The 17,266-nt window shown below is 45.3% G+C and overlaps 1 long non-coding RNA gene across 2 annotated transcripts; it reads left to right on the forward strand.

The window, feature by feature from the left end:
- The first annotated feature begins 3,031 nt into the window (after positions 1–3,031).
- On the forward strand, positions 3,032–10,881 carry LOC108501106. Of its 2 annotated transcripts, XR_001876133.1 has the most exons (4): positions 3,032–3,121; positions 4,846–4,965; positions 9,687–9,782; positions 10,653–10,881. It is a non-coding gene; the product is annotated as an uncharacterized LOC108501106 (long non-coding RNA). The 2 variants fall into 2 exon arrangements; XR_001876134.1 differs by lacking the exon at positions 9,687–9,782.
- Positions 10,882–17,266: the final 6,385 nt, after the last annotated feature.

Below are 17,266 nucleotides of genomic sequence, written 5' to 3' on the forward strand. Positions count from 1 at the left end.
GAAGCAGCCTTTGCTTTATTGTGTTCCCTGAGCACATGCTATTGTTGGGGTTCACTTTTATTTGTGCCACAGGGCAAGTTGCTTTCCTTCTTCCCTTGCTCCTTTGCTTGTGGATTGCATTTTCTTGTAGATTGCCCAGTGGCCTCCTGGATATTCAGCAAGCTGTTATGCTGTAACTGGGCCATAAATAAAACCAGTGTAGCAAAGGGAAGAAAATCCACTTTCCCGCTATTTTTACCCGTAATTTTTTGTGACTCACTTCTAAAAAAAACTCCAGACATAATAGACCTTTGAAACTTTGTATTTGGGCACAGACCAGTGCAAACCCAGTACTCAGCTTTGCCCAGGATTGCCCAGCGGGTTCTCAGAGCCCAGGGTGACACAGCCATGAGGTGACAGACAGCTGGCCCCACGCCAGCCCTGTGCCCTGTGCCAGGTGCTGGTTCCATCACGGACAGTTAAAGGAACGTGACCAAAATGGTGCAGAAAGCCTTCTCCCCCAGAGCAGGGCCCATCACCCAGCCAGCACAGAGAGGATATTTGTCAGCTCAGCTCAATAGTCTCCAGAAAATGTACGATCGGGGCAGAATTTTAAAGAGCTGCCTGTGGTTAATGAATGGACTCAAGATCTTGACAGCTGGAGAGACAGGTGGTGCGTGGTAACACCTTTCCTCTGAAAGGACTTTTGGTTTGGGGGAAAAGGGAGGATCTCAGTCTGTAAATGATCTGTCATTTGGGCAGTTATGTGACTGTTGGGTTTAACATGATTTTCAAACCTCTCCAGGTAAAGACAGTTTAATGCAATTATCTACTGATTGTGAATGAAGACATATCCATAAAAAAACAAATTCCTACAACACATTTACTTTAAGACATCCTAGCAGGAAAAGGCTTCTTTTTGTAAAATAACAAGTGAAAGAAAAATAAAGAACGAATGGAACTGTTTTATTCTTTTAAAAAATGGCAGAAGAGGACAGTTCAGCCATGCTTCTCCCCAGCTGCTGAGCTCCAGCAGCCCCTCATACCCAGGCAGCCCCTCATACCCAGGCAGCCCCACAGAGCTGGCAGGGCATCCACAGAGCTCCACAGGGCATGAGGAACCCACTTCCAGAGTGGCACCGGGCATTCCTGGATTTGCTAAGAGAGGCCTTAGGAAAGGGACTTCTCACCCTCCTCTGTTTACCCTGACACCACTTGTTTTGGGCTGTTTTGTTTTTTCTACCTCAAGAGCTTTTATTCCATGACAAGATCTGCCTGCTTCAGTGGTGACACCAATATCTCCCCTGTTTTTTAGTAGTTACTGTAACATAGCAAGCTAATGATCACTGGGTTTATTTTAGATATCTGCTTTGGGAGGGCAAGAGTCAGTAAAACTTATTTTACAGTTAAAAATCACTGCATGGGTTTAACAAAAGTAGAACAAAATTCAAGAGAAACTTGGCAATGTTTTCACAGGGGAAGTGAGAGTCTAATTCTGTGGCTGCCACTGCTGGATTCAGTATGTGGGGCACTTCCCACTGGGAAGGAGTAAGTAAGACAATGTAGAGTTAAAAAAATAAAAGTCCTAAACTTACTACAAGATGAGAACTTGAGAACATGCTAAAACTCAACAATAGTTTATAGAAGGTCAAACTTTTGCAAACACCAAACCTGACCCTACAAACAGGATCACTTGGTGAGCCCCACCCCAGCTCAGGGCAAGGGGCCTTCAGTCCCTTGTGTGTTGGCTGAAGCCATGCTGACACTCAGCCATAAAATAGAGTTTCCCATTTGGAAAGTATCATTAAATCTTTAGAAATATAAAAACTGTGCAGAATAACAACTGAAAACCCCTTCATTCAAAAGGAAAGCAAATCTTTCTCTTTGCAGTTGTGAAAACGCAGGAGGAATGTGATCCCTGAGAGCATGGGCTGCAGCCAAGCACAGGGCCAGCCATGCCATTTCAGTCTTTGTAAGATGGAGAAAGTACCAGTATTCATATGTACACACTGGGTTTGTGTTGACATTGAAAGCAACACTATAAAAGAAGAGCCACAGAGGAAATTTTCAGTTCAGGAACACGTAACAGGTAACCAACCTCCCAACGTGCTGAATTCAAATGTTAACTCTCCATACTGAAGCCACCAGAGCTCCCTCATACAGAGCTTTTCGTGTTGGAAGGAAGGGAGCTAATTGGTGACTGATCAAAGATTTCTGCCTGGTAATTTACAATCATTTGGGGTCAGGATTCCTGTGGAGAGGAAAAGCGAGCATCAGTAGGATGCTAAATGATGAAAGGCTCCTATGGAGGCAGTTATATATTCACCCAAATCTCCTGTAAAAATGCAGCAATCTCCTAAGGATTATAAATATGCTGTTCTGCAGAGGAGCCCGAGGGTCAGCTCTGTGCATCCTCTGTACTGCAGAAAGGGAAAATAACAAAGGCTTCTATCTCCTTTCTGCACTTTCCGTGCCAGACATGGTGTCTCTTTTCCCAGGATTTAGAGCCTCTGTATTGGCCATCACCAGGTGATTGATTTTAATAGCATGAGTTGCATAAGTGAAGCTGCTCACACACAGCAACCTGCACAGAATCCCCCCTGAGCCCACCACCACCATCAGAGCCCTCCCATCCCCGGGCACACACTGCCATGGTCACCAGCCCCTACAACTACAGAAACACTGCTCCCTGAAAGTACTCAGGAAAGGCATTTTAATCCTGCAGATACTCATTTCTCACAACGGCTATTTTTACAACAGCAACACGATTAATGAAGATTGGTGATTTACCTAAATTGTTCACACTGGAAGGGTCAGAGGGTGGTTGGGTGCTGGAACAGCCTCCCCAGGGAAGTGGTCACAGCACCAAGGCTGACAGAGCTCAAGAAGCATCTGGATGATACTCTCAGGCACATGGTGTGACTCTTGGGGATGGTCCTGTGCAGGGCTGATCCTTGTGAGTCCCTTCCAGCTCAGGATATTCTGTGATTCCATGATTCTGTGACTCTGTGATTCTGTGTTTCTGTGTTTCTGTGACTCTGTGATCAGATAAGCACTGCAAATGTCACTGTACCTTGCTGGAAGGTGATCTCCCCCCAGCCACGCATCACATGGGGAGAGGAGGGGAGGCTCCTACCAGCTGGTGGGTTGTGAGATTTGTGGGCCTCTGGGTAGTTCTGCAGACCTGACCCAAGGCTGAGCTTTTACACCCCATTCCACTTGGGACAAAACCCAATAGAGCATCTTCACAGCTCTAACTGTGACTCCACACGTGCATCTCCACATCATGGAGAGGAGCAGCTGCTGCCTTCATTGATTTCCATGGCCTGGGTCATCCAGGCACAGCCAGCAGGAGATGTAACCACTGATGGAGCTCCCACCCCTCTCGGCTGTGCACAGAAAGCAGCTCTGCTCCTGCACAGTGTCACAGTTCACCCCGGGCAGGCCTCGGGTGGACGAAGCCCTGCTGGTGCTGGGCACTGTCTGAACACTCCAACAGCCTCTGCCAGGGCCAGGCTCTGCTCTCTCTCCCCACACCTTGCTGAAAGCAGTGTCAGTATGGCTGCATGTACTGTGCTGGATTTAACTGTCAGTGTTCTGGGTACCAAATTGTCTTTATACTATTAAGAGTTGAAAGGGAATGTTTCATACTACTGTAAAGTGTGCTGTGCTGGCAATTTCAACTGCTTTTAATAATCCTAGATAATTTTTTCTCCCACTTTGTCCCGATTTGAAAGCTCAATTAATTTTGAGCTACAACTCTGTCTATCATTTCAACCACATGTGGCAGAGCGAGAATTCATGTGAGATAGTGGTTAATTTTTGGTATCTTCTGCGGCCTAATGACAGGTGTGCTGTCCTAAATAATTATCTTTCAAAAAGGGATCCCCTTAACCCTTCTCTGAAACTGAGTAGTGATCTCTGTTTTACTTCATTAAGCTCTTGACAGCTCAATGTACTCACATCTGTTACTGTTTGGTAGTTTGATTCCAAGAACACAAATCGCTTCAAGAACTGGCAACAAATTCATTCAGGCTCATGATGCAGATCAAAATCCATCTGTTTACTAATCAAAAGCCATATTTTAATCGCAGTACAGCAGTGGTGTCAGCAATATCCTAACTTAGACCTTCTCTCTGCCCTAAACATGATAGGTAGAACTCTTCCTGTAAGCTGCATTTATTTGAATTGGATGTTTAAAATGCATCCAAGGATTCTGGAGTCTGATACTTCAGCCCTTACCTACCAGATTTGATCAGTCTGCTCACCCTGGACTAGGCCACCAGACAGTTTGTAACTACAAGATGAACCTCGAAGTCTATTACATCAGTCACTTCTGAAATGATTCTAAATTATATCAAGAGAGGAAAACAATGTGATGAATCAAATTCTAACTTGATTTTCCAATTATTTGTTTATATGGAGTAAAATCTTTTGCCTGATAAAGATGACTAATGTCTACAAAAGTCCACCTGTGCTCAGGTGTCCCAGAAGGACAAAATAAGAAATAATAGTTTGCACTGGGAGAGCACTACAGGAGTGCTCATCAGCACTTGGGTGGGTAACACTCCAACCTGACACGGGCTGAGCCTGGCCTGGCAAGTGAGCCACTGCCTGGGATCCACCTCAGATCCAGAGCAGGGGCAAACAGTCCTGCCAAATGGACAATGGCATGGGAGCAGCTCATGGGAGAACACGGCCCACAGAGCCCTCCCAGGAAGGGTGGGGACCGCCAAGGCTCTGCCCTCTGTCACTCGAGGGGGAAGAGAACACAGATGAACCACTGAGTATTCCAGTTCCTTTGGGATGAGAGATGGATGTGAGTACAATGCAAGACCGTGACTTTTTGGTTCTTCATCTTCTCAGAAAAATACAAGAGCAGATCAAAACAGACAAGGCACACTGGGAGTCAGAGAGAGGAAAACAGTAAGTGAGGCTGTAAGGACTCTGCTGACTGGCTGCAGCCTCTGTGGAGAGTCTGCTCAGGTGAGGGAATCTGTAGATTTACCTTCAAAAATGCAAATCCTAGAGAAAGGCTTACATTGCACTTTGAGACAGATCAGCATATGGCTGTAGGTGTCAGCTGCTCACTGCAAGGGCAGTTTGATTTTAGAAGAGTGAGTGAGATGATGTAAAATTATGCCATATCATTTAACTGGGAGTCCTGCAGCACTGTCAGTGGATGGCAAATGTGGAGTGGTCAGAGACTGTTATAGGATAATCACCTCTTCAAATGAGAAAGTCTGCACACATAATTTCCCATGGAATTCATTCTTCTGCTGTCCTTGAAGCAGCTTAGCTAATAAGGGAGTTAAAAGTTACCAAAGTGGTCCTCTGGAAAGAAGACCAGAGGAGGAGGGAAAGGGGAAGGAATAATTCTAAACTAAAAGAGAACTAGGTCAGGTAAGAGGTCAGAAGAGAATGACAAAATCTTTATTGATTTTTGGATGCATAAAAAAATTGAAATAAGGCTCTGCATTAAGTTCCTCCAGGTTTCTATATGTTTATTTATCATGTCTGTTATCTGGGCTGTTAGCACATAAACGTGCTGCTGCTCTCCACTGTTGGTGCATCAGAGCAAACAGCGAAGGAAAAGGTGCAGAGTTGTGAAATAATAAGAGTGTATTCAATAGCTGTTATGAAAGATTTAGAGAGCAAGGACTAAAGACAGTGCCTGAGCAACCAGCCTGTGCAGCTCCTGCTGCCAGAAGTGGTATCAGACACTTGGTTTGCATCTGGAGGTGCGAGGAGGGGCCCGGAGCCAGCCCCGAGCCAGCCCCGCTCCTGTGCCGACTCAGCACGCCAGGAACGTGCGGGACACGAGCTCTAGACTGGGAGCAGCAGTTTAGCAGGCAGCTGTCGGGAGGGAGATAATCCCAGATTAGATCTGGGCATGCCCTGGGAGCAGCACAGCACACTCCTAGCAGGGGTTTTCATAATGAAATTTTCTTTCTGCACACACTAGCTGAAAATGTGAAATGGAAACAAGTGTGTGTGTGATGGGCAATGAAAAGGAGCAGTTAAAATTTAGGAAGAAAGTACAGTGGAATTTTGATTAATCTGAAAACACTTGCATCTTTCAAATGGTAGATTTGCATTTCAGTGCAGAACAAGTACACCTGGAACTGCCAAGCAGCCTTAAAGGAAGATTTCATTGATTCAAAGCCGAATTTGCTGATTTCTTGCCCCTGTGTTCTAGTTGTGGAGTAGCAGTTTCCCACTGACCTCATACACAAACAGCTTCTATGCCTCAACTCAGGATACTTATTGGGGAATAGCAGTTGCTGAAGAAATTCATCCTTACACCAGCCAAAAGCACAACCTACAAGCTCTTATGATGGAAGTTAGGGGACCAGAAACTTTCTGTCCCATGCCAAGTGTTCTGGTGGGTTTTTTGGTTGAATTCACTACCAAAATTAGATCTACAACCTACTACAAGTTTAGTTCTGAAAAGGACACTAAGAATTATGCTTGTCCACAAGTGTCCACCACATTTACAATTCTTCATGACAGTTAATAGGAAAAAATGTCGATGGTATCAAACACTGGCTCATTAGTACTCTCCTACAGAAAATACCAAATGCTTTAACAAATTTGCTGTAAGATTGAGGCAAACTGTACTTTCCAGGGTTTGCTAGCCAACACTTCAAAACAATTATCTTCTTGATAGAAGCATGAATATTTAAATGTGCATTAGGATGAATTGTACTGTACTGTATTGCTTCAGCCTGTGTCACAATCACCTCTGTTCTGAGATAATTTCCAAACTGTTGAGTAATACTAAATAGCTGCAAGTCAATGCCACAGTTATTTTTGTGTGAATTACAATAAATTGTGCAGTTAAGGATACAAAAGGATATAAAAGTATAGTTTAAAAAAATCAACAGTTCAATAAAGGCCTTAATTATGGGTTTGATGTCTGAGAACTCCAACTGTTCTGGGATCAAGCCCAGGTGACCGAATCTGTCAGGTGAGCTCCTGGACCTGCAGGTTGCAGTGCTGGCTGGAGTTCTGCTGAAGCCACTCCAGAGCTCTGTGGGTACAATGAATTGCAGCAGTGAAAGCATCAGTGAATTCCTGACCCTATGAAAATTCACAGAGTTTTTACACTAATTATAGATTTCACCCGTTATTTTCCTTGATATACGGTAAGTCAGTAAGATCCCAGTCTATTCCTACCTGGAAAGGAAATCTCATGGGATTTTACAAGCTGGTTAACCCATGACCACTACATTAAGGCTCCAAAACAAATGTAGCCCATTTGCTCAGGGATGACAGATTAATAAATTGTTCCACCTCATTATCCCTGTAATTCCTGATGGCATCGCTTGGAGGAAGTCTAGCAAATGACACCAGCCAAAGGTCAGTGCTCCTTTTTCAAAAACAAGATTATAAACCTTAATACAAATATAAATGATTCAGTGGATTTATGAAAAGGCAGTAGAAATCCTGCTTTGGGTTCAAACAACACCAATCAGTGTGATGATGGGCACAGGGAACAGCCACCCAGGTGTGGGGCAGTGCTGGGCACACAGTGCTGGGCACACAGTGCTGGCACAGGGAACAGCCACCCAGGTGTGGGGCAGTGCTGGGCACACAGTGCTGGCACAGGGAACAGCCACCCAGGTGTGGGGCAGTGCTGGCCCTCCCTGGCCGTGCTGACAGCCCTGCTGGCACTGCTGCCCCAGGCTGAGTGGCTGGGGAGCAGGTACTGCACCTGAGCTACCCCAGGGCCACCAACAGCCCCAACAGGCTGGCTCCTGAGTCCTTCCTCTGGCTGGAACATCAATATGAGGTATTAGAGAGGATGAACAGTAGGTTAGAGTCCTGCAATTCCAAACATGTGAATCAGGATGAAGACCCTCTTGAGCCAAGCTTTAAAATAGTGCCTCACTTTAAGCTTTTGTGCTTTGCAAATGCCCCTAGAAATCTTCAAGCCTGCAGGGTCAGATTTGCAAGTTTTTGTCAACAACTGCAAAAATGAATAGAATATTTAAAGCAACAAACCCCTGCCTGTAGGAGTTAAGGAAAAGGTAAATATCATGGAAGATTTGATGAAATTACAAGACCTAGAAGCTATGAAATACAACTTTTAATATACAAAGATGAGACCAGCTACAAACGTGCTGAGGTTTACATATTGATTAGTCTCGGCAGGGAAGCTCATAAAACCACAAGGAAATAGGAAGAAAGGTTGTGGCTCAAAAGAATTCCTCTTGATGGTGACAGTCATGCATTTTCCATGTAGCCATGTGTATACTTTAGTGGATAATGTGTAGGATAGAGCAGGGCAGAGAAAACTACATCACTAAGCAAAAATACTCCTTTATGGAATTGCTTCTACATTTGTGGAAATAGGTGAAGATTTGCTAAACTGTAGAGTGGATGATTTGAAAAGGGTTGTGAAGAGAGCTGAGCACCACAGTGAGAACAGATCAGTGCAGCCAGACCCCAAGCAGCACAGGGGCTTTCAATCCAGGATTATGCATGGAACTACAAAGACTTCTTGTTTTCTGAGGCACAAATAAAAATCATCAAAACTCTCAGGTCAAGACTGTCTGGTGGGCCAAGCCTAACAAGGAGCACAAAATAATCTTAAATAGCCAAAAACAGTGCTTGAGGAATTCCCTTGTCAAGGGAAACCACACTGGTACAGCAGGGCAGAGGTCTGGGACGCTCAGGGGGTATAAAAAAAAGAAGAATGAAAGAGATGAGTTTATTTAGGTAAATAATAACTGAATATCCAAATATCTAACTAACCCTAACCCTTAACCCTATTTAGGTAAATAATCACTGAAAAGTCCCTGTCAGGAAATAGCCCAAAGCTGCTCCATGTCATACACACAGAGGTCTGTGAACTCAGACAGCTGAGGCAGGAGCTTTGCTCTCCTGGAAGGTCCCAGTGGAGTTGGGATGCAGGGAATCTGGTCCTGTTGCTTGTGGTTGGAACTGCCAGGGTGATTGCAGCAACCTATTACCCTGCTAAAGTCTGGTTTGCTACTACAGAACATATGAGGTAGATAAAACATTCAAAGTTTCTGTAAAGAAAGATGCCAAGCAGAAACAAACGTGAATTCTGTTTGGCAGTGAACACTGTGCCACCAAAGCACCTCACATTTCAAATGTTGATGTTTGTATCTTTCTCTCTGAATATTTTAAGCAGGAAGAACTGCTCTGGAGAAAGGATTACAGTAGGAAAGGAACTGTAACTGTCAACCTCAGCCATGTTAGAGATTAATTCATAATGTCACTTCACTGAAAAATTACTCATATTTCACCTCTCTTTTTCCAAAGGTCTTTAATTCTCCCTCTGTAAAGGAATGTTATTTTTGCTGTTCAATTACATTTCAACCATTCAATCAGACCCAGTTCTATATAAACGTACAGGTCCTTGTTTCAGATTCCCTTGCTCAGCTTTTACTTCATGAAGAGAAGAGCTGTGTGCCAAGGTCACAACTGATTAATCTTGACCCGTGAACCTTGAAAGAATAAAGTCTTACTATAAATGTATTACTCTGCATAGTGAAGGCAAATGTACTCTGTATCCATGAAAAACAATGAACTGATTTTTTCTGGCTTTACTCTTTAGTTGCTAATTAAACGCTTAGATACAAAATCTGTTAACTTTTTTGATGAATGATGTGCCTATAAAAAGAGTGAAATACTTTGGGCCTTGAGCATGTGTGGTGAAGGTATCTTCTCATCAGGTGTTTTGGGGAGGATGCTTTGCCAGCCCCTGTGGATGCTGAGGGAGGAGCTGCCACAGGCACACTGCACCCCCATGACATGGACAGAATTTACAGGTGTGCATGTTTAAGGCTTCCAGTGATGTTGTGGCAATATTTCTGTATTACTGGTGCTATGAATATTTTAACATACATATCTGATATATTTGTTAGAAATCAGGCCACAAGACAGAGCCAAGTGACATGGAGTTATTTTAGGAGAAAAATTTTTCTGAAATGGATACTGTCTTCAAAAGTTCAATTATACAGTAAACAAACAAAACCACTAAACTAAACAAAGGTTTGTGGGGAAAACAAACAGAAAAAGACAACACCTACATTCAGATCAGCCTTACAAAGCACATTTGTCATTGTGTGTGCAGTTCACTGGCAGGTTCTTAGGAGAAAATGAAGTATAGCACAGAACAGGCCTTACATCCCCTGCACTTTTACGTTAACCAGGAGACAGCAAAGTCAAAACAAATTTACCAGGTGCTTCTTTAACTGCAATCAGGATGGGAATGTCTCCAGTTGTGACAATGCAATTAGCTGTGCTCAATGGACACTGTGGAATCATTTCCAGAGTACATTAGGGCAGGCTCACATGGGTGTTTGCAGCAGGTGATTCCATATTGCCCACAGATCTGAGGCCCAGTGCAAGGGAAAACATGATAAATCTATTTTTATCTTTAATCATTCATTTGGAAGCACCGACAGGCACATTAGGGACTCCTGTCTAAAATTAGCTCTGTTCATGCTGGAAGCAACCATTTATTCTCTCAAGCTATTTGTACTCTTAATGTCAGAAGGCTTCTGGGAGCCGTTGGCGCTCTGTGCGAGGTTCCTCTGAAATACCCAGGCTTGTTCCTAGAACGTGGCACTGCTGTCATCATTACCATCCTACAGCTCTGTGAATTCTATGTCATTAAGCTCTCCCTTAACTTGCAGACCACAAACAAAACACAAATGGCTCTCAAGAAGCTGAGCAGTAAGAGGAGGATGGATGTTTGCCATCAGGAGAGGTGCAGCACCCATCCCAAAGAGAAATGGATTATCCCTCACCTGTGATGTGCCCATGGCTGCAAGGGTCCCATTTGGCAAGAGTGGCTCCAGCTGCTGCCTTTGGACCCAAGGCCAGTAATGAATCACCTCTCCGTAATAAATAAACTTTCCACTCTGCATGTACTCTGATCAGATGCTCCAGGGGCACAGAGAAACCCCAGCAGTGTTTATGACACTGCACTATCCGTTCTAGTTGCCTTTTCTGAGTGTATTTTCCTTCTAAAGGCTTTGGAGCACTCAGGAGCACATCAAACAATCTTCCACATCTTGGACCAGCACTGCTGCTGCAGCCCTGCATGTTCCCCAGTGCTCAGGCAGCTCTCAGAACAGCCATCAGCTTTGCTCATGCCCAAAGTGCTCACAGACTCAGTGAGACTGGTCTGGAGAGATGAAAGGAGATTTTTAAACCTAGAGTCAATTTGTGCCCAAAGTCTCCACCACTGCAGGAGACTCACAGCGATCCCTCCTCTAGACACTGCACCTTCACCACTGTCTTCCCAAGAGCACAAGTGTGAAGGTGAGAGTGGTTTGGCTGTCACACAAGTCCCGAGGATGGCATATTTCATATTCACTATAAACTCCATCTGATCTAAATCACCATAAACATCCCTTCGGCCGCTCCACCCGCAGTGACTGTTCCCGTGGTTGGGTCGCTCAGCCACTGGATGTCACTGTTAGTCTGAGCACATAAACCCGAACGGCATTTGTTTGGCATTAGAAAATGTTTAAAGACACTGCAGAGGCATCATCTCTTCAGATGCTGAAAGCGTTTGCCCAGGTCTCACACTTCTGACAAGTTGATGGTGTAAGAAGAGCCTGATTTAATACGGGTTTTTTTCTCTTTTTTGGTGACTCATTTATGAAGCTGATAGCAACTCGTGTGTTCCCAGTTTCACTCCTCTTCTGGCAGTAATGTCCTGGTAATTCCCAGGCAGAGCCCGGCCCTGCCCAGCGCTCCCGGGCCCGAGCTGGCCGTGGTTTCCCGGGATGAAGAGCCCACCCTGTCCCAAAGTCTGATGTGCACAATATCACTGTGACACATGAGGTGAGTCTGGCTGCACCTGAGAGTCATTGAGAGACGAGAGGAGGCCTCATAATATCAATACATCAAAGAGGAGAGAAAAAGTATTTGAAGAAAAGATATTTAAAAGGCTGATCAATTAGTTTTACAATTATTTAAAATAACCGTTTAAAACAATGCATTGCTTTGGACCAATACTGTAATTTTAACACAGGTATAATCACTGTAAATGACATTAAGAGCTTGTCTACAGGCAAATTGCATTGCTTTGGTTATAATGGGATTGTTGAAGCTCAGCAAATCCCCAAGTCCAGATACGGTTGAAATCACAGAAAAGGAAGGGAAAGAAGTTATTCCCAAACCCTAAACCATCTTGGGCTTACCCTGACATGGCTTTTTCAGTCAAAAGAACTCCTAGCTAACCAAAAGGTTTGGACTTGAAGGGGAGCAAGGGATACACCACCCCAAAACATGGAACTGTGAAGGCAGCAATGCTGAAACTTTGGTATATTTAAGCTTGCAAGAGAATCTTGAGCCAGTGCCATTAGTGTTGCCTTTTAACAGTCCTTCCACAAGGCTGTACAGCAGCTTGGGAAGAGGAGACTGGAACACACCAAAGTAAAGTGCAAGGGGTGGCTTTGCAGCATTCAGACTGCTGACACCTGCCCCAGCAGAGCTCCAGAGGGTGTCTGTGCCAAGTGACATGGCCAGCAGGGACCTGCAGCAGTGACACTCCAGACATGCTGAAGACCTTTTAATAATAGCTTACAAAACCAATGGAGAGAAACCTCTCACCTTGAAAAGAAAGGTTACAAGAACTTCTAAGCTGACAATCCAGAACCCGTGTTTGTTCCCCTTTAACTCCTAAAGAAAGTGGGAAATAAAAAGCCAACAGCGAAAGGTACACGTGAACCAGCCAAGAAAAAAGGAATTACAGCACACAGCAGTTCTTAGGATGGAACTCCCAGGGTCAGGCTGACATCAGTCCCACTGCAGCAGCTTGAGCATGTCCCATCAGACTCTCCTTGCTGCTCCTCAGGTCACACAGGGCACCCCTGGGCACGGGACGGGTGTGCAGCCTCAGTCCCAGCAGGTGTGTCAGGAGCACAGTGTGAGTTTTGCATCAGAACATTGACACCGTGGGAAATGCCCTGTGCTGCAAACACTTCCACCAGGTCAGAGGAAAAAGATCTCAAAGTCCTGGCCACCAAAGCTCATGGCAGAATTCTCAATTATTTAAGTGGGAACAGAAGAGAGTTCAGACCAATAACTACCTGCACCAGGTTCTGTCTCCAAAGGTGAAAACTAGAAATGAGAAGTGACCTAAATATTCAGAAATTACTTAGTGACTGTTAGCAAGTCTATTTTTGAGTGGGTAACTGCAAACTCCTCAAAGAAACTTGATCACCAGAGATGAAGCTTTAACAAGGCAGCACCTTTTAATGGATTTCAGTTAGAGGCACATAGAACCACTAATCACATCAGTGAAAAATTGGGTCAAAGTTAGCCCCATCTTCCCCAAAGTGCTGTAAAGCTAGATTTAAGTGTATATATATATATAAAAATATATAATTAATATTTAATTATATATTTATATATAATTTTATATTCTACTTAACAGAGATGGCAAAATACAGTAGTGCTGAGACCCTTTTGAATGGTAGTCACTAAGGGACAACAGTAAAAACACCATTTACGGGGCATTTTTTGGTGAGTCCACTTTCAGCCCTGTTCTCAATAGATAAAAAAATCTATATTAATCAGTGAGTCAAAAACCCTTCTACAATTCCTAAAACACTGGGCAGAGACAGGGACATTTTGTACCTGTTAATAAACAGATATAAGATGCAACATGGATGTAAGCAAACACATCAATCTGTTATTTGTGGCTGCACAGATCTGTAAACAAGAAAATAGGGATAAATAAAGATGTATTATTTTCCACTGGTATTTCCAAACTGCATCGTTGTATTTCACCACATGTTCACATGTGAAGCCTTAAATCCAAGGCAGTTGGCACAGGGTGCCATGGGTGGTGGCCCCTCGTCGGCCGCGGGCAGCGCCGGCCGTGGAGCCCCGTTCTCTGGGGGCTGTGCCCTCGTACTGCTCAGCCAGCAGCTGGGGAAGGTTCCATTTTCAGATGTTGTTCACCACCAGTGCCTAAAGGTGACATGCTCACTAAACAGGCCTGCTGCAAACAATACCAGATAAGACATAAAAGCCATATTGGATTACCCAGTCGACATCTCCCAGTGCTACAAAAAGAAATGCCAAACGCTGGGGGGTTTGTCGCTTACAGCATTCAGCAGCCTTTCCATTATGCACTGCCTGATCCTTTGCCAGATTTCTTGAGGAAAACCAAGAGCTAGGATGAATAGGAAGAGCTTGTCTGGAGGTCACACTGCAGGAGCTGGGAAGGCAGAGGCTGCTGTTCCACTTGCCCTAACGCCTCACTTGGCCCTTCCTTCCTCACTCTACCCACTTTTCAATATGAGCCTCCTGCTCATGCAAGTCTTACAGATAACAATGATATCAGTGTTATTATGTTTATTAACTAACCTTAATGCTAGAAGTAAATCCAGGCCCCCAAAGTGGATCAGGACTTCTACTGTCGTGTGGCACAGACGAAGAGTTTAAATTCTAAATCATGTAATTGTTCAAATTATAGGACCTGAAGTAACTTCATACTGTAATTTTAAATTTTAAATGCTTTAATAGTGATTGCTGCTGTTTCACAGAAGTTTACTTCTCATCTTACAGCAAATCTGAGCTGCACTCCTTTCTCAGTTTGTCTCCTCATTCCTGCTCACCCCCTCACCAGGTGTACTCCTCCTACTCACCTGCAGCTTTCCCGTTTTCCTCTGGACTGGCTTCCTGGAGCACGACTTTACAACTGACACAAATCGTAAAGCTGTTTACACAAGCATGGACCTGAGTGTGGAGCTGAGCTCCTGTTGGTGAGGAATTACTCTTTACAGTTCCACTACACGACTCCACGTGTTGGCTTTGAGCTGCCAGCTCCTCAGGGCAAGGTTTAAATTAGGTCCTCTTCTGCTTTTTTCTTTTTTTTTTTTTTAAACCAGGAAACTATTTATATTCATTTCAAGCTTTGTAATCTGCTCCAACCCACTGTTCAAAAATAACAAACAAAAGAATACCCAAAGCTAAATGTTTGCTCTAAACCCCCTTTGTCAGCCTCCTATTTAATCAGCCTTGTGGCACATTGGAAAACAGAGCATTTAGTTCTACTTCATTATTATGGAGGTGAAAAAAATCTTACACTCAGGCTTAAAGCACCCAAATACCTAAAGCCATATTCTAATCTGCACAGCACACGGGTGTAGAACAGGCAGGCAATTTTCATTTCCTTGGGGCAACCCCATTCATGGTGACTGGCAGGGGCTCCCTGTGTTCCATCTGCCCTTCCTGAGCAGCTCCCAGGTGTGTTCAGCTGCCCTTGCTGAGGCAGGGAGCAGACTGTGTGCAGCGATACGTCAGGTTATTGGACACGTGGGTGTCAGGGAGGGCATCAGAGGGACTAGGGCAAGGAAATTTGAAATTAGAAATACGTAGAGCTTAGGTGAAATTAGCAGGAATTTAGCAGTGCTGCAGTGACAGGCACCCACAACCAAAGCAAAGAGTTTAGCCTTAATATGTATTGCAAACCTCTCCCTTATGGCCTGCCCAGGGGCCTGCTCACAGCATGGATTTGGGACACTGGAGAAAAGAGGACCAGGACAGGTTCTGATCTGGAGATGACTCTCATCTCATCCTCTTGTGGTAAAAATCCCCACAAAATTCTGTGGTGTAACAAACATTTAGGAACAGGATTCCATGACCTCTGAGATGGCATCTGAGAATGTGAGATTGTTGATAAATGAGCCCCAAATTACATTAATGACAAAGTGATATCATCTTTGAACTCATTTGGGTTTGGTTCTTTCACATGTTCATCAACATTCTAATACAAAAACAAACAAATGTAAATACTGCCTGATGATGCTGGTAAAAATCATCAATAGAGATTGAAGAATTAATTAAAGTGGAAAAAAAAATCTCTGGGGAAGAAACCTATCTGGAACTTTCAGTTTTGAAATATGTAAAGCTGACCATTCCTTTCTCTGTCTTTTCTCTCTGACTGGGCACTGCCTTCATCAATGTACACAACTACATTAATTCCTGCCCTTAGGAAGCTGATATGAAATCACCCTTCTGCTGGGCCAAAAAGATGGAGGTATTCTAAAAGCAATCATGTTAAAATATAAGAAAAAAAAAGACAAAATCATCATTTCTTTATATTTCACAAAAAAATTGAAGACAAGACAAGATAATGAAGCAATTCTGGACCCAGCAAGCAAGCAAGCAAAACCTTGTTATTTTAAGTTGTTTCTCAAAATAAATAAATTTCAGGGACTAGAATTGCTCAGCTTGTTCACTGTGTACTGGTCAGAGATAAGAGGCAACCTTGGGTTGCTGGCGTAGCTGTGTAAGCACGTCCCAGTGAGGGCAGAGCGTCCCAGTGAGGGCAGAGCTGATGCTCAGCGTGGGGCTCCTCCACGTGAGCAGGGTCAGTCGGGGATTACCGTGCCCGCTACTGGGCGTCTGTCCTCTCACTCATAACCAAAAGCTTGGCCTAATAAAGCGTTTTCTCTCTCCAAGTTGCCTTGAACTGGGAGAACCTCTGTCCCTCTCCCGTGCGCGGCCGAAGGGCCGAGGAGGAGGAGATGCCCAGCGGGGTGCTCGGGGGGCGAGCAGGGGATGTCTGGGCTCGGATCGCTGTGCAGGCTGCGGGCGGTCTGCCAGCCACAGGTTGTTCTCGCCTGCTGCAGCCCTGTGTGTGCAGGCTCAGAGGGGCACGCTGGCTGCACGGCAGCTGCACAGGGAGAGGCTGATCTGAAACACAGACACGTAAGCACGGCAGAAACCCCTCCTCCGTGGGACGGTCTGCGAGGGATCCAACGGGCAGGAGCGCCGCGGACAGACACGCTCCTCCCAGCGCAATTGTGACTATCGCGGCTGTGGCGGAGAGAGGAGGAGGAGGGCGGATGATGCAAGGGCTTGGCATCACGCTCAGCGATCGCCAGACTGCCGAGAGAGGCAGCGCTGGGACCCACCGACCGCCCGGCCCTGGCAGCGGCTGCGGGGCTGGGACCGCGCAGCGCCTCGGGATGTGTGCAGGGCTGGGACCACAGACAGAGCCCTCGGGGTCTGTGTGCGGGGCTGGGACCACAGACAGAGCCCCTCGGGGTGTGTGCGGGGCTGGGACCACAGACAGAGCCCCTCGGGGTGTGTGCGGGGCTGGGACCACAGACAGAGCCCCTCGGGGTGTGTGTGCGGGGCTGGGACCACAGACAGAGCCCTCGGGGTCTGTGTGCGGGGCTGGGACCACAGACAGAGCCCTCGGTGTGTGTGCGGGGCTGGGACCACAGACAGAGCCCCTCGGGGTGTGTGTGCGGGGCTGGGACCACAGACAGAGCCC

The sequence above is a fragment of the Lepidothrix coronata genome, unplaced genomic scaffold (genome assembly GCF_001604755.1).
Source record: "Lepidothrix coronata isolate B3197 unplaced genomic scaffold, Lepidothrix_coronata-1.0 Scaffold99, whole genome shotgun sequence".
NCBI classification, from domain to species: Eukaryota; Metazoa; Chordata; class Aves; order Passeriformes; family Pipridae; genus Lepidothrix; species Lepidothrix coronata.